Source organism: Pan troglodytes, chromosome 8 (genome assembly GCF_028858775.2).
Source record: "Pan troglodytes isolate AG18354 chromosome 8, NHGRI_mPanTro3-v2.0_pri, whole genome shotgun sequence".
Lineage (NCBI taxonomy): Eukaryota > Metazoa > Chordata > Mammalia > Primates > Hominidae > Pan > Pan troglodytes.
Genome location: NC_072406.2, coordinates 61,840,074 through 61,865,228, shown reverse-complemented (window position 1 = coordinate 61,865,228; position 25,155 = coordinate 61,840,074). Strand labels below are relative to the sequence as shown.

Sequence of the window (25,155 nt, the reverse complement as noted above, 5' to 3'; positions counted from 1 at the left end):
CTTGGGCTTCCTTGAGAGGGTGCGGGGGCACAGAATGGGGGATAGGAGCAGGCAGCCAGCTGGGTGGAGGATTTAGACTGGGCCCATGTGCCCAGACTGACAAGCTGCTCCAGGGGCCCTGACATGGCTTCTCGATATCTCCTAGGACTTGAATGAGAAGTGAGGGGTTGATGGGGACTGGGAACAGGAGCAGCAGTGGAAGAATACATTATCCAAAATCCTCTCAGCAGTTTTCCCGGCCATATGTTGACATGAGCAGGGATCCTCTCAAACTCATCTGCCCAGTGCACTCATTTCTGTAACAAATATCTCTTAATACCTCCTAAACACACACACACACACACACACACACACACACAAAAGAGTTTTTCCAAAGTCAGTATAATGCCCTCACTGAATAAAAGGAAAGTAATTTATAATAAAAGAATATTGGCCGGGCATGGTGGCTCACGCCTGTAATCCCAGTGCTTTGGGAGGCTGAGGCGGGTGGATCACGAGGTCAGGGGTTCGAGACCAGCCTGACCAACGTGGTGAAACCCCGTCTCTACTAAAAATACAAAAATCAGCTGGGCAGGGTGGCAGGCACCCGTAATCCCAGCTACTTGGGAGGCTGAGGCAGGAGAATTGCTTGAACCCTGGAGGCGGAGGTTGCAGTGGGCCGAGACTGCGCCACTGCACTCCAGCCTGGGTGACAGAGCGAGACTCTGTCTCAAAAAAAAAAAAAAAAAAGAATATTCATTTCAACATGTAAATATTCGGGCAGGCCTGGCCTTGAAGACAAAGTGAATAGTAAGATGTTTGTACCTGTGTGTAGAGTCAACACGAGTGCGGCCATGTCTGCTATAACACATTGCGTCAGTCTCGGATGCAGACTGTCACAGTGTGCTATACCAGAGTCGTGAACACTAGGAGGGGTGTTTCCATCAGGGATGTGGTTTTAAAAGTGCTGCCAGTCCCAGCTTACCTCACTCCACACAGTAGTTGCATTTCTAGAAAAATGCCTTGCATAGAAAACTGTGCAAAAAGGACTTTATGTTACATGGAGTTCAGGTCTAGGCCTAAATAATCATAAAAACATTTCTCTCCTGCATGAATGTCTGGGAAAGCATTTGAAAGTCCTGTGGGATGTAAGACAACTCTTTCTGCATCTTACACGGGGAGAATGTTAGAATTCCTCATCCCGTCCACTAAATGTCTATGGTGCTGCCCCATCCGTGTGTCCACTGTTCCCCTTCACAAAGACCATGACATTAAGGGGTGCCCAGAGAATGGGCATCCTGTGTGTGGCCCTGTCATCACTTTTTTTGGAAGGCCTAGAAAACAGAAACAGTTCCTGCAGAATTTATTAACAAGATACACCCAAATGGAGATTCCACCAACTTGCAAATTGCTATGGGTGGAGGAGCTCTCTACGGCCTCCTTTCTGCTGCCCTCACACTTCTGCTAAAGCACATCACTTGCTGGTGACACATTCATTATTTACTCATTTCAGGCTCAAGAGCAAAGCAGCCAGGCTGGTCTCCACTCACTCATTCATTTTAATTAAACTCTCTAATTTTATTTATGCTGCGACAAACTGATTAACAATTTGCCAGCAGAGAGTAGGAAATCTTAAAAAGCACCTTGAAGAATCTGTGGGTCTCAAAACACAAACCTCACAGAAATGAGGTGGGCTGTGGGTGGGGGCTCCTGCAGGCTGGAGGAAGCAAGTTGTTGAAGCTTCACCACTTCCTACAACCTTGGAACAGCTTCTGGCTCTGAGATCTGGGGCCACCAAGCTGATGGATGGAGAGGCTATCTCTTTGTCTGACATCCCTGAAGCTGTGGGGGAGGGGTTGGGGCTGGCATGGTATCCTGTGTCCCTGGAGGACGGAGATTGTGGGTGGGGGCAGCAGAGATCTCAATCCCCAATCAGTGGGAGAAATGGACATTGATCCAGCCAATTACAAAACACTTTGGTTAAGTGTTGAGGTAGAGTTGAGCCTCGGGTGTTGGAAAAGCTTAGAAAAGGGCTGGAATTTCAGTTAAATCATGGAGGTCTCCTAGAATATTACCAGACTGACTAGCTGGAGAGGACATGAGCAAAGACTCAGACATTCATTCCTCCATTCTCCAAAGGCCAGGAGTGCCACTAGTTCCAAATATTAGGGAGAGAAAAAGGAATGAGAGACTGTAACAGGCTGAATTGGGGAATTTTAATCCAGTAATGTGCAAATGTGATTTCCTCCCCCCCATGCCCCTACAATAACCACTACTATCAGTTTTGCCTTTTCAGATTATTTTTCTGATCCTGAAAGTGGAACAGAAAGAAAACTTGATCTCTTGCCCAATAAGTTTGGCTAGTATTCTGATTCACAGTTAAAACTTTTACCCCCTTTCAGGCAAATACTTAGTTTACTTGGATGTGATGATCCTCTGCCCTGGTCTTCAGCAGTGAGCTGCTGGCAGAGGAGATCATGTGGCTTGCTCTCCCCGCAAGCCTCTCTCTCCTCCCTCTCCTCTGTTCCCTGCCCTAGCCATACAGAATTCAGGGAGGCATGAGAAGAGTCTCATGTAGGGAGCACTGGCTGGTGGAGGAAGCGGCCATTGCTGGCTCATTCCTGCATCTCATCTGGATGCTGGTGATCTGTGCAGCCTTTAAAGTCCTGAGGATCTGCTTGCTCCATGGTGATTGTGCAGTGACCCGTTGGCTGCCCCAGTGCTTTCGTGCAAATGGCAGGTCCTGTCTGGTAGTGTAAGCCCTCAGAGGGAGCCAGTTTTTTGTCCTCCACGTCTTTGGCAATGAGCATGTCACAGCTTTCTAGGTCACCTCCCATATTTGTTAGCTCTTGCTGTATGACAAGGTATTAGAAAACAGTGTTTAATATAATTAATATGCATAAGTTCTTACAATTCTATGGGTCAGCTAGGAATTTCTCTGGTTTGGGTCAGCTTTCTGACTGCTGAGATCAGCTAAAGGCTCAGCTGGGCCTGCATGGTCTAGGATAACTTCACTCACATGCCCTGAGTTGACCTGACACCCATGAGACCCATGTTGGACTTCTGCCTTACAGAACTGTCAGATAATAAATATAGGTTGTTTGAGACAAAAATAAAAAAAGAAAAGTATCCATTGCCAAACTCCAGGTTATAAAGACTCACCCCTAGGTTTTCTTCTAAGAGTTTTAGCACTTACATTTAGGTGTTTGATCCATGTTGAATTAATTTTTGTATATGGGGTGAGGTAGGGGTTGAACTTCATTCTTTTGCATGTGGACATCCACTTGTCCCAGGATCTTTTGTTGAAAAGACAATTATTTCCTCATTGAGTGGTCCTGGCACCCTTGTTGAAAATGAATTGAGCATAGATATATGAGTTTATTTCTTGACTGTCAATTCTATCCCATTGATCTATATGACCATCCTTATGCCAGAATATTTTAAAAATGTAAATGTAATCGTGTCACTTCCTTATTTAAAACCCTCCAACAGATTTGATTTGCATTTAGAATCAAATTTCATGCCTAGGTTACAGAGCTCTAGATATTTGGCCCCTTTCTATCTTGGCTTCAGCCAGAGTCCTAATTTCTAGTCTGAAAACTTGCCAACTTTGTGCCTTACCCCCTTCACACTACTGCTTCCTGTCAAGAATCTTCTTCTGCCTGATCTTCCTACAGCTATCTTCTTCCTGTTATTTGGACCACAGTTGAAATGTCTCATATTAAGAGACCACTTCATACCCACCAAAGAGGCACTTGTTCTCTGTTATTCTGTTTTATGTTCCTCAATAGCATTTATTACTTTATATATTTGATTTGTATAGTGCACTTTTAATTTTCTTCCTCTGCTAGAATGCAAGTGCCATGAGAGTAGGGACCTTGTCTGCCTTGTTCATTTCATGTCCCCCACAACCATCAGAGTACCTAGCTCCAAGCAGCCACTCAATAAAATGAATCTGTTGAAATGGAAAATGCCCACATCCATTAGGTGGTGTTCTGGTCTCTCTCACAGCCATTTGCTGAATAGCAATTCCTGAGAGTAGGCTAATTTTAAAGGGAGTGACACTGACAATTAAGGAACAAACAATTACAATTGCCCCATGGTATACAGTACAGTAAGATCATGTGATAGTTGATTTTAGGTCAATTTTACCGGATTAAGGAATATCTAGAGAACTGATAAAGCATCATTTTTGGGTGTGCCTGTGAGGGTGTTTCCAGAGGAGATTGGCTGTGAGTTAGTGGACTGAATGGGAAAGATCCCCTCTCACTGTGGGTGGGCCCCATCCAATTGGCTAGGGACCTGGCTAGAGGTAGAAGAAAGGTGAATTCTTTTCTGTCTCTCTCAGAGCTGGGACACACTTGGTCTTGGACATCAGAACTCCAGCCTTTGGACTGCAGGACTTATGACAGTGGCCTCCTGGGTTTTCAGGCCTTTGGCCTCAGACTGAGAGTTAAACCATTGGCTTCCCAGGTTCTTAGGCTTTAGGATTTAGACCTATCCCAGGGTCTTCAGCTTGCAGATGGTCTGTTGTGTGACTTTTTAGCCTCCATAATCACATGAACCCATTCCCCTAGTAAATCCCTTCTCATACATCTCTATCTCTATCCCTAGCTCTGTCTCTATCATCTCTATCTCTATCTCTATTTCTATCTCTATCTCAGCTATCTCTATCTCTATCCCTGCCCATATCCCTCCCCCATCCCTATCTCTATCTCTACCTATCTCTATCATCTCTATCTCTATCTATCTCTATCTCTATCTTCATCTCTATCTCTCTGTCTCTATCCTATTGGTTCCATCTTTCTAGAGAACCCTGACTAATACAGATTATATGATTATATTTTCTTTCTACATATTTTATCTGGAATTAAATACCCTGAAAACATGTCCATGCCCTCAGGTTATTCTTTACTGTTGCTACATTCTTATTTATATTTACACTTGCAGTCAGTTTCCTCTGATATGAATAATAGATCAGCAATAACTTTTCCTCTTGTGTTCAGAATCATTACAATTTCCTTCAAAATCTCTTTCATGTATAACTGCACATATTAATCACAATGCTGGTTATTAATGATAAAATTACATTGAAATAGTGGAGCTGCTGAAATTAAGGTACTCTGAGATCAGCCCATGTCTTCTTCTAAAGTTTGAGCAGAACTTTGCTCATCCATCTTTTAGATCAGCTTTGAAGAGTAAGATGATTGTTGGAGATTATCAAAATGACTCTAAAAGATTACCAAAAAACAATGCCCAAATTAAGCAGGGAAGATCTTGACAAAAAGTCAGGGCAGAGAAAAAGTTGGACAGAATATATGAAACAATGAGAAAAAGAGTAAAAAAAGCACAGAACACCATGGTAGAGGTGGGACTAAAAAGTTAGGGGACTGTTCCTCATTCCTACCTTTCACCCTTCCACTATACACACGCACACACACACACACACATGATTCAATGGAATCATATTTTTTTTTTACTAATGAAAAATTGTATTTACTTAGAAGCATTCAGAATGTCAACAAAACTGAAACCACCTTTGCAAAATTATGACAGTAATTAAATTATGATATAGCTGATTCCATCTTGCTTCTAAGATATCCTTGTTCATTCCCGGGTGTAGGCGAAGCTAACTTTGGGAAGAATTTAGTTTACGGTTTAGCTGATAAGAGCCCTTCCCAAAACTAACCTGCCTTTGTAAAACTAATAAAAGTCCACAAGATTAGGACTGTGAGAGTGGCCTGAATCTTGCTAAGATGCAGGCGTAGTTAAACAATTACTGGCCATTGTTCTGGAGGTCACAAGATTTGTAAATTCCTCAATTACTCCTGTAAATAACATCACTATTTTAGAACCTAAGATTGGCCTTTTGAGATGTCTTTTCAGACTTTCACATTTCTCATAACGAGATGGCTCCATCCAGACCTTCCACTGAAGACAGCTAGTCCTATGGCCCCTGCCAGAAGCAGACTCAGCACATGAGGACCATTTTCCCACACCCATATGATTACATTCCCAACCAATCAGCAGGACCCAGTCTCTAGTCCCCCACCTGCCAAACTATCTTTAAAAAACTCTAGCCTCCAAATTTTTGGGGAGGCTGATATGAGTAATAATAAAACTATGGTCTCCCATTTAGCTGGGTCTACGTGTATTAAACTCTTTCTCTATTGCAATTCCCCTGTCTTGTTAAACTGGTTTCATCTGGACAGTAGGCAAGAAGAACCAATTGGCAGTTACAAATTAGCAGCAACTTCTTCTTCTTTTTTCTTTTTTTGCAATTACTGAGTGTTATTCAGTTAACAAACAATTGTTTCATACAAGCCATATCAGAGCAAACTGAAGATGAAGAAACCATCATTCCTATATGTAACTGATTTGTGCTGTGCACCAAAGAACCTGCTTTAAATTTCCATGCCAATTTACAACTCCCATACTGTACCAGGCAAGGTTAGAGTCTATTGAAAATACCATCAAGGCTATCTAAAGACAAATTTGATAGTGGGTCGGCTATACAAATGGAAGACACTGTATAGTTTAAATACAAATCTTACACATTTCAATTGTTTCCCTTAAAATGAGTGAGTTGTATACACAGGGGTTAAATGCTTTATAGATAAGAAAAAAAAAACTGGGCTAGAACCAATTCATTCATCATCATTTTCATCTTCTATCTTCTTCCTCCTCCTCTTCATCTTCCTTCTATTTTCTTACTTTCTTCAGCCTTGATGACTCCCTTTTTGGCAGGCTTTCCTTTAGCTTGGTATGCAGTAATTTCCTTTTTGTATTTTTCCTTCAGCTTCTCAGCCTTCTTTTCCTAAGGCTGCTTGTTATCTGCAGCAGTATTATTATTCCTGAGAAAAGAAAAATAGCTTAGAGCATTCTGAGCTATGTGAAGTATGCAAAATTCATCCGGTCCACAGAGACATAAGTATGAGACTTCAGTCATGTCCTCTACACCCATGCCCGAGGGCAATTGTTTAAAGACTCCTTGTTCCTGACTATCTGCCTCACCCGTTATCTTCATGTTCTTGGAATTTGAATTATCTTCATGTTCCTACACACAGAACAATATATAGACAATCAATAGCTTATGTTATTTTAATGTAAATTCTTGGTAAACAACTTAAGAAGCTCCTCTTCTTTTCCTTTAAAAACCTACTTTTAACAGACTGTATATCTAGGACAACTTGAATCTGTGCTCCCAGATTGCAGTCCTCAAGCTTGGCCCACATAAACTCTCTACTTATATTAACTTTGCCTCAGCCGCTTCCTTTCAAGCCAACTCCACTTCTCTCCAAGCTTCTTTGCAACATCCCCAAAGGATAGTCCAGGTGTTTTCCTTTGACTCTGGGGTGATGGAATAGAATAAGAAAAATGCCTGAGAAATCATCTTGTGCACACTGAAATTCCTGAAGTTTTTATTTGTTTCTCCCTTAGGAGGAAGATAGGTTTTCATTTCTCTCTCTTTTTTTTTTTTTTTTTTTTTTGAGACGGAGTCTCACTCTGTTGCCCAGGCTGGAGTGCAGTGGCGTGATCTCGGCTCACTGCAACCTCCACCCTCCGAGTTCAAGCGATTCTCCTGCCTCAGCCTCCCAAGTAGCTGGGATTACAGGCACCTGCCACCACGCCCAGCTAATTTTTCGTATTTTTAATAGAGACGGGGTTTCACCATCTTGGCCAGGCTGATCTTGAACTCCTGAGCTCGTTATCCACCCGCCTCAGCCTCTCAAAGTGCTGAGATTACAGGCGTGAGCCACGGCGCCTGGCCTTCATTTCTCTTTTATAACAGGCCTTGTCTGCCTTTGGCATGTCTTCAGATTTTCCTTTCCCTTTAGCAGATATGGACTTCCGCATCTCTGATCACTTCTTGGTAAACTCTGAGAATCTGACTGAAGCGTCTGGGTGCTTCTTCTTCTGCTCCTCCAGACAAGCTTGCACAAAGAATGCATGATAACATTTTGCCTCTCAGCTTCTTAGGGTCTCCTTTGTCGACATTTAGTTGTTTTTTCTCCCAGTGCCCATCTGGCTCTCATTTGTCCTGGCTTAGTCTCTATGGAGCACCATGTACTGCAATTGAAACTGCCTTTGCAAAAATTGTAACTGAGGCAATTTCTATGGGAAAGAGATCTGACCTGATTCCATCTTGCTTCTAACCTCCAAGAGGTCCTTGTTCATTCCTGAGTGTAGGCCAAACTAATCTTGGGAGGAACTCAGTTTATGGTTTAGCTTTGAAACAAAGATGATAATAGCCCTTTCCCAAAACAAACCCCCCTTCCTGCCTGGGGACTAGAGTGCCTTTGCAGGACTAACAAATTAGCTGCAAGATTAGAAATTATGGTTTAGGAGTCATCCAGCTGGAGGCTGCAAGATTCTAAACCTCCTCAAATTGCTCCTGGGGATAACATCATTATTGTAAAACCTGAGATCAGTTCTTGAGATATTTTGCTGTACTCAGTGAATAAGCTGCCCCCCCCCCCAGATTGATAAACTGGCTAATCTGGTCTTGTGGCCCACACTCAGGAACTGACTCAGCACAAGAGGACAGCTTCGACTCACTGTGATTTCATCTCTGACCTGCCCAATCAGAACTCATGACTAAGGACTGGCCCCTATCCACCAAACTATCCTTAAAAATTCCAATCCCCAGCCGGGCACAGTGGCTCACACCTGTAATCCCAGCACTTTGGGAGTCCCAGGCAGGCAGATCACTGGAGCCCAGGAGTTCAAGACCAGCCTGGCCAATGTGGTGAAACCCTGTCTTTACTAAAGATACAAAAATTAGCTGGGCTTGGTGGTGCTTGCCTGTAATCCCAGCTACTCAGGAGGCTGAGGCACAAGAATTGCTTTAACCTGGGAGAAGGAGGTTGCAGCGAGCTGAAATCACAACACCGCACTCCAGCCTGGGCAACAGAGAGAGACTGTGTCTCAAAAAAAACAAACAAAACAAAACTCTGATCTCCGAATTCTTAGGGAGACTGATTTGAGTAATAATAAAACTCTGGTCTGCACAGCCAGCTCTGCATGAATTACCCTTTCTCTATTGCAGCTCCTCTGTCTTTATAAATTGGCTCTGTCTAGGCTCTAGGTAGCAGGCAAGGTGAATGTGTTGGGTGGTTATGTCAGAGGTGTTTAAACCAGAGCAACTCCATCTTGTATAGGGTCTGGGTAAAATAAGGCTGAGACCTACTGGGCTGCATTCCTAGGAGGTTAGGCATTTGTAATTACAGGATCAAACAGGAGGTCAGCACAAGACACAGGTCACAAAGACCTTGGTGATAAAAGGATGCAGTAAAGAAGCCAGCCAAAACCCACTAAAACCAAGATGGCGGTGAAGTGACCTCTGGTCATCCTCATTGCTCATTATATACTAATTATAATGCGTTAGCATGCTAAGAGACACTCCCACAAGCACCATGACAGTTTACAAATGCCATGACAATGTCAGGAAGTTACCCTATATGGTCTAAAAAGGGGAGGAACCCTCAGTTCTGGGAACTGCCCACCCCCTTCCCAGAAAACTCATGAATAATCCATTCCTTTTTTAGCATATCATCAATAAATAACCATAAAAATGGGCAACCAACAGCCCCTGGGGCTGCACTGCCTATTCTTTATTCCTTTACTTTCTTAATAAACTTGCTTTTACTTTACTCTATGGATTTGCCTCAAATTTTTTCTTGCACAAGATCCAGGAACCTTCTCTTGAGGTCTGGATTGACATCCCTTTCTGGCAACATCTTCCTGGTGAACCACAAAGGGACTATACTGAGGAGACCCTGACCCAAACGAAATAGACTGCAGCACCAATTGGCTAACTTTGGGTACATGGTGGGGTACATTTTACTCAGGTAAAGGATGAGATTGGGTTAGAGGCCTAACTTAGGAAGGTTAGAGTCTCTCCTAAGACAGAGAGGGTTAAAGGCCCCTCTTAATAAAAGGCAAGGATGCTTGACTGAACTTGAGTTTGAGACCCAACTTAGGAAGGTTAGAGTCCTTCCTAAGATTTAGGGGGTTAGAGGCCCCTGTCAGTAAAGTCCTTCTTGGTTAAAAATGGATTTGGCCCTGCAGGATGTTGACTATTATTCTCTCTGGATTAATCTGTCTTGCACTCTTTGCTGATGGCTGTGGGTGACAGAATTAAGCATGTACAGGACCATGGGACATGGGGAGCTTTTTCCTCCCCAAAGGGGGACAATTGAGAGCTGATGGGCATGCTGGAAAATATCTCTTTGTGGCTGACAAGTGGCCACCTGAACTTCTGGTTCAGTGTCACTGCAATGGGTGGGTCTTTCTCTGGCCTCCATGAGCTCTTTGCCTTCCCTACCCCACTGCAGGCAATGCTTTTCTCCCTTCCCTTTCCTCTCTCTCTGCACAAACTTGTTGTAGGAATGGTAAAAATCACCATCTCTTGCATTATCTCTTGCAATTTTAATTAATGAGAAGAAGGATTTCTGAGGCTAGTCTTAAGCTGTAGTGAATCTGATGTATTTTGTGCTATAAATTTGTCTTTCTGTATCATTCTGTCATAAAGAAGAGTATCTTAGGAGAGAACATGGGCTTAGTATCCCATAAAACCACTGTTCAACACACTCCAGCAAACTGGTCAGTAACAAACTTTGCGGCAGGTCCCTGAAACAATGAAACTGGATGAGGTTTCCCTCTCATCTTGTTCTACATTCCTGGGAGCTTGATCTTGTAACTGCGGGGCAGTAGTTTCTCTTTCTCCACCATCCGGAGAATAGGAATTTTGGAATTCATGTCATAGCCTTAAAAATTGTCTTGAGCAGTTAAAAGTTTTTGCAAGCTAAGAATTGGCTGCTTCTAGGCTCCTTCTGGGAAGAGTAACAGAAACTGTCCAGTGCTGTAGCTTAGTGGCTAAGGCTTTGTCTTTTCACAATGGGGGCCCGGGTTCAGGGTTCAATTCCTGGCCTAGGGAATGAGTACTTTTTTGTTCTTATCTGTGTGAATGTTGCCATTTGTTGAGTCTCTGCCCCTCTGTGAACAACTTCTGACTTCCTTCTTGAATTTTCCTTTCTCTGAGCTACCTTTGGAGATTTTACATTTTGTAAAAACTGCTAACCATCTCTTTGAAAAAAACTCGTTGACTCGTGGTTAAGTTATAACCTTAGTTAAGGCTTACTGGTTTTGCCTGAGAGGTTACTGTTGGTAAAATTCAAAAGCCAGAAATATTGGCCATTTGGCCTGGGTGAGATCAGTGACAAGAAATTTAAAAGGACTTTTTAAAAAGAGTGGTATGGTTAAAAGTTAGCTTAATTAAAAGTGGATAGCCAAGCTTTACATATATTTAAAAGGACTTTATGTTTCTTCTCTTCTTGGAAGATGTTTTTCTGGAAAAAAGGTTTTTTTTTCTTCTCAGTTGAATGAACTGTTTTTCTCCATTTTGTCTTCTTGCCACTCTTGATGCACACATGAGAGGACCTAAGAATTTCTAGCAGCATGGGACTTCTTGGGAAAAACAGAGGAGGTGCCACAGACCTCATTTTGGGAAAAATCTCTGTTTTCCTCATAAAATCCCAGGAATCGAAAGTGGATAGATCCCTCTAAAATATTAGGCTCTGTTCTCTTTTGCATTGCATTATCTGATATTTTTGACTTTTGGGGGTATCAGAAATTTGCACTGTGAGAGAACTTTAGTGTATAATAACAAGGGAGGAAATGTACTTTTAGGGATGGCTAATGACAGTTATGGGGGGATACTCAACTCTTTGCACATTTGGATCAGAGAAACATGCTCTTGGCCCCCTGGAAGATATGGAAATATACCCACTCACCACTGAGAGATAAGACTCCCATGGGAAATGGGCTGATTTCCTCTTTTTGGGATCCAGGATCTGGTATAAAAATGGGACCCAAAATTTTGGGGAATCTGTTTTGCCTTCCAGCTGTGCCTGCTTATTAGGCCCTAGAAATTGCATACTTTAAAGAGAAACTTAAAAGCTGGCAAATGAAAAATCTTACAACTACTAGATCTGTCTGTCTATTTAAATGTGTTGTATGTGTGATATGTATAAATGAAAGAGCTCTGATTAATTGGCTTAAAAATAATAAGAGCTTAAATCAATCAAGCAATCTGTATTTCCCAAAGATTATTTGATTTAATCTTTGGGAAATAAAGACAGTTTTACAGATTATTGGTAAAATTAAAACATTTGGTCTAAATTACACTGGTTGCTGAATACTTTAAGGTCAATTGCTTCTTTCACTTTTAAAAATTGTTCTAGTACCTGCTTTGGAGCCATTAGATTCTAAGTAAGGCCTGAGGACATGTGTAGTTAGCCATGCCTCCTGGCTATGCTAGAAAGAGTCAGACCTTATCTACACTTCTGTCTGGTGTCTTAAGCTCCAAAGCTGGTACATAATTAGAATCACTTACTTACCAGGTTTTTCACCAAAAATAAAAGTTGCTAAGAGTTAACATTGTAACATGTAATTAAGACTACTAGAGATATACCAGGCATAGTGGCTTATGCTTGTAATCCCCAGCACTTTGAGAAGCTGAGGTGGAAATATCGCTTAAGCTCATGAGTTCCAGATTAGCCTGGGCAACATGGCTAAACCCTGTCTTTATAAAAAATACAAAAAGTAGCTGGGCATGGTGGTGATGTCTGTAGCCCCAGCTACTCGGGAGGCTGAGGTGGGAGGATAGCTTGAGCCCAGGAGGTGGAGGTTGCATTGAGCTGAAATTGTGTCACTGCACTGCAGCCTGGGTAATAGAACGAGACCTTGCCTCAAAACAAAACAAAACAAAACAAAACAAAACAAAGCAAAACAAAACAAAACAAAAAAAACGGACTACTAGGGAAACAGTTTTACATGCAAGGTATGTAAGGAAAGTGAAATGTATTTTTGGTAAAATATTATAAGAAGGCATGGGAATGTGGACTTTTTTTTTGGACTAGTTTAGAGGGCTAAAGGATTGGTTTAAGTTAGATAGGATAAAGCTGAAGGTTTGAGCAAGTGCTGGGAGGTTTGTGAAAAATGCATATTGTAAAAGAAATTCTGTGTGTGAACATATTGGCTAAAGTTAAAGGGGAATTATTCAGTTTTTTCATAAATTGAACATTGGAATAAAAACACAACAGGTTTTTCTTAGAGCACTTATCTACTCTTTAACAAAAATTTGTAAGGGGTTATAAAAGATTTATGAGAATCTTACCTTATGGTCAGACATTAAAATTGGATAGATTCGTCTTTAAGGTTTTATTAAGAATTTGGTTTAACGTCAATAATGCACTAATGCCATGGTGAAATTTGGCTTATTTGGTATAAAAATCATACAGAAAGCACTGTCAAATATGAAATGGTGTTTGGCTTTCTTTGGGCTGTATTTTTATAAATATTTATTGGTATCTGTTCCAAAATTACGAGAAACTCCTATAATTCTTTTACTTTTTTTTTTTTTTTTTTTTTGTGAGATGGATTCTTGCCCTGTCACCCAGGCTGGAGTACAGTGGTGTGATCTCTGCTCACTGCAACCGCCACATCCTGGGTTCACACCATTCTCCTGCCTCAGCTTCCCGAGTAGCTGGGACTACAGGCACCCACCACCATGCCCAGCTAATTTTTTTTTTTTGTATTTTTAGTAGAGATGGGGTTTCACTGTTTTAGCCAGGATGGTCTTGATCTCCTGACCTTATGATCCGCCTGCCTCAGCCTCCCAGAGAGCTGGGATTACAGGCATGAGCCACCACACCCAGCTGAGAAACTCCTATAATTCTTGTATGACTTAGTGTATATTGTTAATAATTATAATTATGACAAGTCTTTGTATGCACAAAAGTAACCAAAATTCCTAGTCAATTGTGACTTTAATAGTGACTGTCCTAAGGCTTTTTGTCATCCACAGACAAGTGTTATCTTGTATTGTTCCTCTTCAAAAGGTGGTTTATAATCAACTATACGACTTTGACAGGTGCTCTTAAATGCAGGTTTCTGATAACTTAGGAGATTGTGACATTAGAATAGAGGAAAAAACATTTAGGACTCTCATGGAGAGCTGAAATATTCATGACTATCAAGCAGAACAGGAGTCAACTGCATGGAGTAAACTAATAGAAGCCTGAAGTAATCTTTTTGACTTTTTTTCTTAAAGTGTTGCTGATCCTTTGTTTTGTTTTTCACAGTCAAGAAAACTTTTATTTACAACTTGTAGCAGCTGAGTATGCCTATAAACAAAATTTGAAGCATATTTCTCTCTACCTGATTTCTCCAGAATTTGGAAACTATTTGTGAGTATTCTTATGGCAATATAGTTATTTACATAAGTGCAGTAAGAATCTGTTTTCTTTTACAACAGGACACAGTTGGAGGAACTGATTATTTTACCAAGCCTTTGACTGGAATGGCATGCTTTCAAATATAAACAAACTGCTTCAAGGAATCAAACTTGACTTATAGAGACAATAAAAGCCCCTTGGGAAAACTGGCCTCATACCTTGTCTACACAGTCCTTGTACAGGGTTCTTGGTCTGTGATAAGTAAAGAATGCAACTTTCTGATAGGCCCAGGAGCCCCAATATCTTGGGACCTCAGGAGGAGAGGAATTTACCCAACTTACAGGTATTTGATGGCAGCAACCCATGGCTGGGCTCAGTTTTAAAAAAAGTCTTATTTAAAATTCCTTATAGAATGAAGATCCATCAAATCCAATTACAAAAAAAACCCATGTGAAAAATAATTATTCTTGCTGCACTTTTTACGAAGAATCAGGCCAAGTATAAAACTAAATTTATTTAGTTGGAAGCAAATCAGTCTTACCATGATTTGTCTTTAATAAAAGTGGGAGCCTGAAGAGAGAAAAAAGTTATGTTTCAACTATGGTACACCTGTTATTAGATTCTAGTCTCATCAGTTATTTTTAAGGGTTTTCTTTTTCTTGCAATTTAGACTAACCCTACTTTTTCCTGCCAACTAACCAGTGATCTCTGGCTGCTGCTCAGAAAAAAAATAACAGAAATGGGTAATGTAAAAATCTGGATCAATATTCTAATTCTAATTGGAACATATAGCATGTACAGCAACTTCATATCAGCTTGCCCAGTTCCAAATGTTGCCAAGTTCATGGAAAGCCTTCTAATTTAGTTTACTTGGGATAGTTTTACTTATTTTGCTTTACCGTTGTGGAATATATTGTTGTTGTACTCCGTGTGGGAGTGCAGGATAAGCTTACTCAATGTTTAATTAAATTGAATACTTTTTAATCCTCCAGATATCACCTTTTGCCCTCAAGAGTTATGAATGTCCCTCACCATAGTGATGCCTTCTGACTGAGCTCCTCACTACCCTGAATACAAGAGACCATAATAGTTAGGTAGGAATAGCATAGCCCTTATTCAGCTTGAAGAAGTTACAGAAGATGGATCTTTGTCCCTCTATTACCCTTTGGATTAGGCGTTCCCTTGTAAAAGGGAAGGGAGAAATATGTCAGAGGCATTTGAACCAGAGCGATTCCATCTTGAATTGGGGCTGGGTGAAATAAGGCTGAGACCTACTGAGCTGTATTCCCAAGAGGGCAGGCATTCTAAGTCACAGGATGAGGTAGGAGGTTGGCACAAGATACAGGTGACAAAGACCTTGCTGATTAAACAGTTTGTAGTAAAGAAGCTGGCCAAAACCCACGAAAACCAAGATGGCAATGAAAGTGATGTCTGGTCACCCTCACTGTTCCTTATATGCTAATTATAATGCATTAGCATGCTAAGAGACACTCCTATCAGCACATGACAGCTTACAAATGCCATGGCAATGTCAGAAAGTTACCCTATATGGTTTAAAAATGGGAAGAACCCTCAGTTCTGGGAATTACCCACCCCTTTCCTAGAAAACTCAGGAATAATCTACCCCTTCTTTAGCATATAATCAAGAAATAACTATAAGTATTCTCAGTCAAGCAGCCCAAGTTGCTGTTCTGCCTATGGAGTAGCCATTCTTTATTCCTTTACTCTCCTAATAAACTTGCTTTCACTTTACTCTATGGACTTGCCCCGAATTCTTTCTTACTCAAGGTCTAAGAACTCTCTCGGCATGTGGATCGGGAATCCTTCCTGGTAACGGTTCACAATGGATGGTTTTTATACATTCATTGCTTTTAAGCTTGCTGGTTCATTTATTCAACATACATTTAACATGTTTTTCTAGTGGTTGCCAACACAATTCTAAATAATATGCTTTTGCTTCTTTTTTGATTTATAATTTTTACAAAGTATTTATTGTGTTTCCAATACATCTAATTATTTTTCATGAGTTTTTCCCCATTTATAAGGATCAGAGAACCAAACTGGTTTTGTTGCACTGCCGTTACCCAGAAGTTTTGAAAAGTGAGAGTCAACTCAGACCTCTGTTCTGTAGGTCAGTGGGAGAGTTCCTTATACTGAACACGAAATGTGAAATAAAGGCGCAAGGATGAATATGGTCATAGTTAAACAAGTTAACATTAGTAAAGCACTCAAGACAATGAAACCACCTTTGCAAAAATTATATCAGTTAGAAAATTATGACAGTGAAAGAGGTCTGAGTTAACGCCCCCACTCCAACACCTATCCTGCCTTTCCCTTAATTATTTCTAAGCTACTGGGGCCAGCTAAGTTTGAGAGACATTTAGGCTATAGTTTACATGATAACAGACCTTGCCTGAAACTCAACTGTTTTTGTAAAGCTAATGGGAAGCTATCAGGCTGTGGGGGAGGAGAGGAGCCTGAGTCCTGCCAAGGCGCAGATATGAACGATTGTCAGTCATTATTCTGGAGGTTATAAGATACTCAACTTTCCCAATTACTCCTGCAAATAACACCACTGATATGGTTTGGCTGTGTCCCCACCCAAATCTCATCCTGAATTGTAGTTTCCATAATCCCTACATGTTGTGGGAGGAACCCGGTGGGAGGTAACTGAATCGTGAGGGTGGTTACCTCCATGCTGTTCTGATAGTGAGTTCTCACGAGATCTGATGGTTTTATAAGGGGCTTTCCCCCTCCTTCACTCTGCACTTCTCCTTGCTGCCACCATGTGAAGTAGGACATGTTTGCTTCCCCTGTCACCATGATTGTAAGTTTCCAGAGGCCTCCCCAGCCATGCTTAACTGTGAGTCAATTAAACCTCTTTCCTTTATAAATTACCCAGTCTTGGGTATGTCTTTATTAGCAGCACGAGAGCAGACTAATACAACCACTATTTGTAGCTTTTTGAGATATCTTTCCAGGTTTTTTGCATGTCTGACACCCATGGCTCCACCTGGAACGCCAACCCCACTCCCACAGCCCCACCCAGAAGTGATTCAGACTGCAGGAGGACAGCTTTGACTCCCCCTATGATTTCATCTCAGCCTCAACCAATCAGCAGCAAGCACCTATTACCTGGCCACTCCCACCCCTTCCTCCAAACTGTATTTGAAAAACCCCCAGCCTATGAGCTTCGGACTTTGGATCAGATGACCTGAGCATGCACTCCATCTCCCACCTGGCATGGTCGGCCTCGTGTCTATTAAGCTTTTTTTCTACCACAATGCTATGGTCTTTCTTTATGCAGTGGGCAGGAAGAACCCCTTGGGTGGGGTGTTTAAAATAATGCCCAGCTTAGAGTAAGGGCTAGAAAATGGTAGGGAAAATGGATTAAAATCCAAATCAATAACTACTATAATAATGACATTAGAAATATTGGTTTGGGGGTACACAGGAGATGCAAGAGCCCATTGCTGTCAGAGGGTAGGGGAAAGCTTCAGAAAAGAGAAACTTTGTCTGAGTTTGGAATGGGTAAGATAATTCTAAGCAGAGGGACCTGCTTGTAAGATCACAGAAGTGACAGAATAACAAGTAGGGGTATGTGGGAAAAGATTAATAATTGCCTCTCCCCCAAAGTTCCAGTTTATAGTTTGTCCATTTCTGTGGTATAAATACTCCTACTATGGCTGATTTCAAGCTATTAATGTGAAGTCAACAAAGGCAGAGTTGGTGCTATGGGCTAAACTGGGTGCCCCCCAAATTCATATGCTGAATCCCTAACCCTCAATGTGACTATTTGGAGACAGGGTCTTTAGGCAGTAAATCTGGTTAAATGAGATCATAAGGATGAGTCCCTAATCCAATACGGCTGATGCCTTAGAAGAAAGGGAAGACAGAGCCCTCTCTCTACCCCATGTAAGGACACAGTGAGAAGGTAACCATCTGCAAGCCATGAGGAGAGCTTCCCCTAAATGAGGTAAATCTGCCTGCATTTGACCTTGGACTTCCCAGCCTCCAGAACTATGAGAAATAAATGCCTGTTGTTTAAGCTGCCCAGTCTATGGCATTTGTTATGGCAGCCTGAGCTAAGGCAGCTGGGAAGAGGTGAACAGTATGCTTGCTAGGCCGTAGAAGCCAATTGTAGCACACCCTTCCTGGGAGAAGAGTAAGTAGTTCCCTAAATCCTGAGCATAGGCATCCAGGGAGTGCAGGACACAAGTGATGCAGAAAAATTAGATGGGGCAGGAGTATAAAAGGGCCTGGACGACTTGCTAAATAACTTGGGACCTCATTTAACTAAATTCCCTCATTAAAGACCCTATCTTCAAATACAGTCACATTCTGAGGTCCTGGGGTGGGGGTGGGGAGTGGCGGTTAGGACTCCAGCATATGAATTTTGGGGAGGGGACACAATTCGGCTCTTAATAGCTCCAGTTGTGCCACCCTGAGTTGTTTTCCTGAACCCCGCCCACGTCTTTGTAAATAATAACTCTCAACTTCCCCTTTTGAGTGGACCATTTTTTTCCTGTCCAAATTCTGATATAGGAAGGGTCTCCAAAATAGCTGCAAAGGGAACCTCAGTCTCAAAAGTTGGGATCCACTATGTATCTGCTTTTACTTTCAAGCATTGAAACTAATGTCAATCAACTGCCTTTCTATTCTTAATATTTTATCCAAGAAATCGCTAGAATTCTTTCTCCTTTTTAAAAAAAAGCAAGTTACAGGCCGGGCATGGTGGCTCACACCTGTAATCCCAGCACTCTAGGAGGCCGAGGCAGGTGGATCACCTGAGGTCAGGAGTTCGCGGACAGCTTGGCTAACATGACGAAACCCCGTCTCTACTAAAAATACAAAAATTAGCTGGGCATGGTGGCAGGAGCCTGTAATCCCAGCTACCCGGGAGGCTGAGGCAGGAGAATCGCTTGAACCTGGGAGGAGGAGGTTGCAGTGAGCCCACATCGTGCCATTGTACTCCATCCTGGGCGACAAGAGCAAAACTCCGTCTCAAAAACAAAAACAAAAACAAAACAAACAAAAAAACCCACTACCACCAACAAAAACAAGTTACATTGTGGGTTCGGGCCGCTGACAGGAGGAATAAGATGATGTTATGGAGCATTTCCTAGTCCCCTTTCCGACCCCATTTCCCTATTGTCCGACTTCAGGCTTCCAAGTGAGGACAGCACTTCCCAGGCAGTGACCCGCAGTCACTGCCCTCCCAGAGGACGTCCTGCCTCGCGGCCTGGAAAGTCCACCTTCTCCTAGCGCCGATCCTGAGCTGAGAAGCTCTGTCTGGTACAGCCATCCTGCATCGTGGGCTGCTTCTTTCCCCAGGCGAAGCTCAACTTCCTCCCATTGTTCTGAACCTCTGTGTGGACATCTTCTTTCTTCAAACGCACCACGGTAAAATTCTCGCCTGCCTCGAAACCCCGCCTACCTCTGAGATCTGAGGACGGATACTAAACGCTGGACTTAAGGCAATGTACACATGTAAGCAGGCTCTGTAGGCACTCACTTCGCCCAGGTGCGCGCGTGGCGGAGGGGCAACAGAGAAGCAGGACAGCTCTCCATCCTTCCCGTGTTCAGTCGTGGGAGACAACAAGAGAGGTCACAGCCTGGCGACCAAAAGGTGCGGCTAACTCCCCTGCCCAAGCTGACTTTCTCTGCAGGGTTCAAGGTTAATTGTGAGGATTTACATTCGCATGGCACACCCGCATCCCCCTCTACGTGGAAATATGTCTTAACTTTCATAACTGCCTTGCCAGCAGGGTATTTTTCGCTAGGGGCGAAGCGTCCTTCGCAAGCCACCCAGCTGACCGGCAGCGGAGATAGCTTTCTTGCCCTGCTCGCACGCAAGTAGAAAGGCGCTGCTGAGCCCGTACCTCCAAACCACGTGGTCTTGCCCGTGCTTAAAAACAAACGCTGAGCCAGGCGCATGCGCCGCGGGCGTCCCCGCACCAGCAGAAGTCGGAGTCGCTGTTGGGGGCGGTGTCTATGGTTGAGCTGAGGGCGCAGGCGCCACGGCCAGTCGAGCTGGGTTCCAAGGCGGCTGGCGGCGGTAGCGTCTCTGTTTCCTTGTGGGCGGTCGCGCGGCCCTGGGTGAGTGTTCGGGGGGCCCGGCCGAATGTCGGGCAGGGGGTGTCGGGGCCCAGCTCAGACTTCTCGGGCGGCCGCGGCCCCGCGCCTTGGCCTCGCCGTGGTAATTGAGCCTGTCAGCGAGGACGCACTGTAGCGGGCCTTAGGGCCAAGCGCCCGCTTCCGGCGGCCTCACCTGAGACCGGAAGTAGCGCCAAGGAGCGCTCACCTGAGGCGCCTTGAGTCCCTGGCCGGCCAGCGACCCAGCTACTTCTCCGACTTTGTATAAGGCCCCCTGCGCGCAGGGTCAGCTGGGTCCTTTTTGATCTCGATTAAAATGCTAGAGCTGTTATTTTAAAGAGAGTCGGGCTAGATGTACGTCCGACGTTTTCGGCGTTGATAGAGTCAAATTGATAAGAGTGTGGGCGGATGACGCAGGCCGCCTGTAAATGCTGCTGTTACGTGACTTCCACGCAGCGTCTTAACTGCTGTCATCCTGTGACAGGCAGCCCTCGCTTTTCTCCTCAACTTTTCCCATCATCTTCTTGTTGCTTTGTCTCCTCCAATCCATTATCCGCACAGTTGTCCAGGTGGTCTCTGGCATAAAGTAGGTCATGCCATCATCAGCCTACTTAACAGTTTTCAGAGTCATTCCATTGCACTGGGAGTGGAATCCATGCTCGTGTTTTCCCAGGCCTTGTGTGCTTTGGCCCTTGCCTGTCCCCTTTCAGAACTGTGCCTGTGTCCGGCCAACCCTCCAGATGAGACCCAGCTTGCCCCTGGCTGCGGGAGCCCCAGTGATGGGGGGAGGACGGTGAAGATACTAGTGTCCCAGATGATTAAGCCTTAGAAGATACTCTGCAAGACTTAGGCCATGAACGGAGCCCTTCTCTGCTCTTCTTAACTCTCTGCTCTTCTTAACTCAAAGTTAAAAATAAAGTAAAAAATTCGGTGTTCCAGCCTTCTTGCATTTTCACAAGTGCATCAGCTCTTTCTAGTCTTAAAAGTTACTCACGTTGTTGGGAGGCCGAGGTGGGTGGATCACCCGAGGTCAGGAGTTCGAGACCAGCCTTACCAACGTGGTGAAACCCTGTCTTTACTAAATACGAAAAATTAGCCGGGCGTGATGGCATATGCCTGTAATCCCAGCTAATCGGGAGGCCAAGGCAGGAGAATCGCTTAAACCCGGAAGGCGGAGGTTGCAGTGAGCCTGGCAGAGCCTGGGGGAGGTTGCACTCCAGCCTGGGCAACCGGAGCGAAATTCCGTCTCAAAAAAAAAAAATTTCACACGTTGTTTCCTTGCAAGACGTTCACTTTACTTTCGACCTGACTGACTCATCAGATGTCACTTTATCAGAGAGGCCTCCTTGACCCCACATCTACCTCCACAATTTCAATTTGGTTTCTCTCATTTTGTCAGAAAGCCTTGTACTTTCCTCTTAACAGCAGTCACCACAATTATATTTGTGTGTGTGTGTATATATATATATCGTTTTTAAATGTCTGTTTTTCCCATGAGACTCTAAGCTCTTTGGGGACAGGAATTAGTTAACCTAGTACATTGCCTGGTGTAATTAACTCTCAGTAACTATTTGTTAAATGTATGATTTCTTTCTTTCTTTCTTTTTTTTTTTTGAGACGGAGTCTTGCCCTGTCGCCCAGGCTGGAGTGCAGTGGTGCGATCTCGCTCACTGTGGCCTCCGCCTCCTGGGTTCAAGCGATTCTCCTGCCCTAGCCTCTCGAGTAGCTGGGATTACAGGCGCGCGCCTCCATGCCCAGCTAATTTTTGCATTTTTAGTAGAGACGGGGTTTCACTATGTTGGTCAGGCTGGTCTCGAACTTCTGACCTCGTGATCCTCCTGCCTCGGCCTCCCAAAGTGCTGGGATTACAGGCATGAGCCACCGCTCCCGGCAAATGTATGATTTATTTCACTTCTGAAATTCTTTAACCTGATAAGAGCCTTCTGGTTTCCAACTCTCACTTCCAGAAGACTTGGTTTTCTGGCCATTGCCAGATACTAAGGGGCTTCTTGAACCCTTTCTCCCATTTCCAGGCCCCTTCTTTTTTTTTTTTTGTTTGTTTGTTTTTGTTTTTTTAAACCTACCCAGCTTGGACCCTGAAGTCAGTTGCTTCAGCTACTCTTCTCAGCATCTTCAACCCCATGACCCTTTTGCACTACCATTTCTGCTCTGAAAACCCTCAATAGTGACATTTCCCCCAGGACTGTGAATTACTGAAGGAGGAGATTGTTCAGCCCTGGAGATTGTTAGCAGTCTATGGCTTTGCAGGGCTGGGGAGATCCTCAGGTAGGTCCTCCACAGCAATCATCAGTGTTTGTTCCCTGTCAACTCCCTTTTCTCTTGTACAGGACATTTATTCCAGACTCTTAGTCTTTAGCCCCAGTGCCAACTTTGTCTCCTGACTCAGGAACTGCCCAACTTGCTGCTTTGTGGGATATTTTGTCTGTAATCCACTTCAGCTTCCCTCCTTTCCACCTGCAAATTTAGATCTATCAGGAATCCTCCTTCTGCCAGAGTCCGAGAAAGATGTGTTGTGCCTCCTGTTCATTTCTGCTTGCGACCTTCCACTTTTGCTGTCTCTTTTGGTACACCTTTCTGGGTTATCTCCTCTGTCTCCCTCCAGCCATTACGTGCTCTAGTTTTTCTTGCCCTAGTTCTCTCCCTACCCCCAACAAATCCATTATTACTTTATCACTGTAGCTGTCTCCCTGCCAGAGGCAAGCTCTTTAAAGGACAGGCCACTCTCTTGTGGCCTCCATTTCCTCATCCACTCCCTTACACACCAACTACATTTCAACCACTACAGTCTGGTTTTTGGCCCTATCGCTCCACTGAAACTTTTTTATTTTTTCGAGACAGAGTTTCACTCTTGTTGCCCAGGCTGGAGTTCTGTGGTGTGATCTCAGCTCACTGCAACCTCTGCCTCCTGGGTTCAAGCGATTCTCGTGCCTCAGCCTCCCGAGTAGCTGGGATTACAGGCATGCACCACCACGCCTGGCTAATTTTTGTATTTTAGTAGAGATGGGGTTTCACCATGTTGGGTCAGGCTGGTCACGAACTCCTGACCTCAGGTGATCCACCCGCCTTGGCCTCCCAAAGTGCTGGGATTACAGGTGTGAGCCACCAAGCCTGGCCTGAAACTTCTTTTACCAAGGTAAATGGTTACCCATTGGTATCCAAATTCACTCAGCTTTTTCTAATTCACTGGACACTCTTCCTCCTTTTTTATTATTAGAAGTTTTCCCCAAACTTCTTTATTTTTAACCTTGTCTTTACACTACAATACTATTGCTTTTTGATATTATTTTACAGAAATAGAAAAATGGTTACTTAATATTTTTGGTTGAATTGGCATCCTTTTTTCTTAAAAAGAAATCCTCATGTGTGTACAAATAAGAAAAATGAAAACAGAATTGTTAACTGCCAGCTAGTACAGACACTCTGAGCTGGAATCCTGCTCCTTCTGTTGGAAAGTGAGGTGAGCTGAGCCTTCCTCTTGAAAATAATCAGCAGGCCCCAAAAGAAGGAACTTTCTCACTGTGTTGTTCACTTTTTAACCTTTCCAATGTTAGCCTCCTCTTACCCTCCAAAATGACCTTAGGTACCTGTCAGAGCCTTGGGAACCCTGGAACTGCTCACTCTGCTGATGTGTCCACGTGTCACCCAGACTTTCCCTTGAGCTCAGATTTGCATTTCTGACTGCATGCTGCAAATGGTACTGATTACATGTAAGCTGCTTGCCAGTCCTGCTTCCTATCTGCTTCCTTTTTGAGAGTCTCATTTTTGTGACTGAATTCACTGGTGACTCGTTTGTCCAGACCAAACTTTTTATTATTTTAGACTTAGCTCTGAACCTCACTTCCTTTCAGCAGATATTGAGCACCTCCTATATATCAGACCATGCATGGCCCATGTGTTCAAATCTCAGTTCCTCCGTGATATTTCTTGGGCCCCAGACACCATATATAGTTCGCTCGATGCTCGTGTGACCTCTTGTCCGTGTCCCGGGCTAGCTGACCTGCCCTGCTCTGTTGTTAACGGACATACTGCTGCTCCAGTGGATAGCCACTCGGGTGTAGATGATGCTGAATTCTTTGTATCCCAGTGCTTTATTGCTGGGCTTATTTTACTTAATAAGGGATGAGTGGGGCCCATTGGGGGAACTTGTCATTTAACAGAAAAGTTACAGTGCTCAAAGAAATCTTATTCACAGTTAAACAAAAAGCAAGACTGATTTTTGGTTATCGTTTTGCTTTTTAATATATTTATTAGATGTGATAGTTGTATAGGTAATATAGTGAATATATTCTCCTTAAAGCAGCAGGTCCTGAGTATGTGGAGTACAATGTGAACATTCTCCCTTATTTTTCCCTGTGCTTTCTCTTCCCCATCCTGACTTGCAGGCTTAGTTTGTATCCTGCCAGATCATTCTGTGTGCAGGATACATACTTTTTTCAACATAAGTGTGTTCATACCATGAATTTTTTCACTTAACATGGCTTTTATATCAGTATACAGAATATACTTAGTAGTTACATTAAACTATTAAAAATGGGCTGCACTAAACATCCTTGCACCTGTGTGTGACTAGTTCTCTGGAATAAATACCTAGAATTGCTTGACAAAGGTCATGTGCATTTAATTTAATAGATATTGCTAAGTTGTCCCTGCAAAGGGCTTTACTAATTTATATTCTCAGCAGCACTATGTGAGGGGGGATCTTTCTCCTTGTCTGTATTGGATTTATCTATCAGGCTTTGAATTCTTGCTAACCTGATGGGCGAGAAATTATACTGTGTATTAAAATGGAGTGTTTTTTTTTTTTTTTTTTTTGAGATTG

The 25,155-nt window shown here is 43.2% G+C and overlaps 1 protein-coding gene across 8 annotated transcripts in view; it reads left to right on the top strand.

Annotated features, from left to right (window-relative positions):
* The first annotated feature begins 20,158 nt into the window (after positions 1–20,158).
* Positions 20,159–25,155, top strand: part of ERCC6 (ERCC excision repair 6, chromatin remodeling factor) — an 80,316-nt gene continuing 75,319 nt past the window's right edge. For 4 of the 8 annotated variants that reach the window (XM_009440356.5, XM_054659553.2, XM_063781771.1 and 1 more), the window contains exon 1: positions 20,159–20,318. The gene's annotated coding sequence lies outside the window, so the exon portion shown is untranslated. The remainder of the gene's footprint in view (positions 20,319–25,155) is intronic. The other 4 variants (XM_009440357.5, XM_063781772.1, XM_009440358.5 and 1 more) reach the window with 4 other exon arrangements.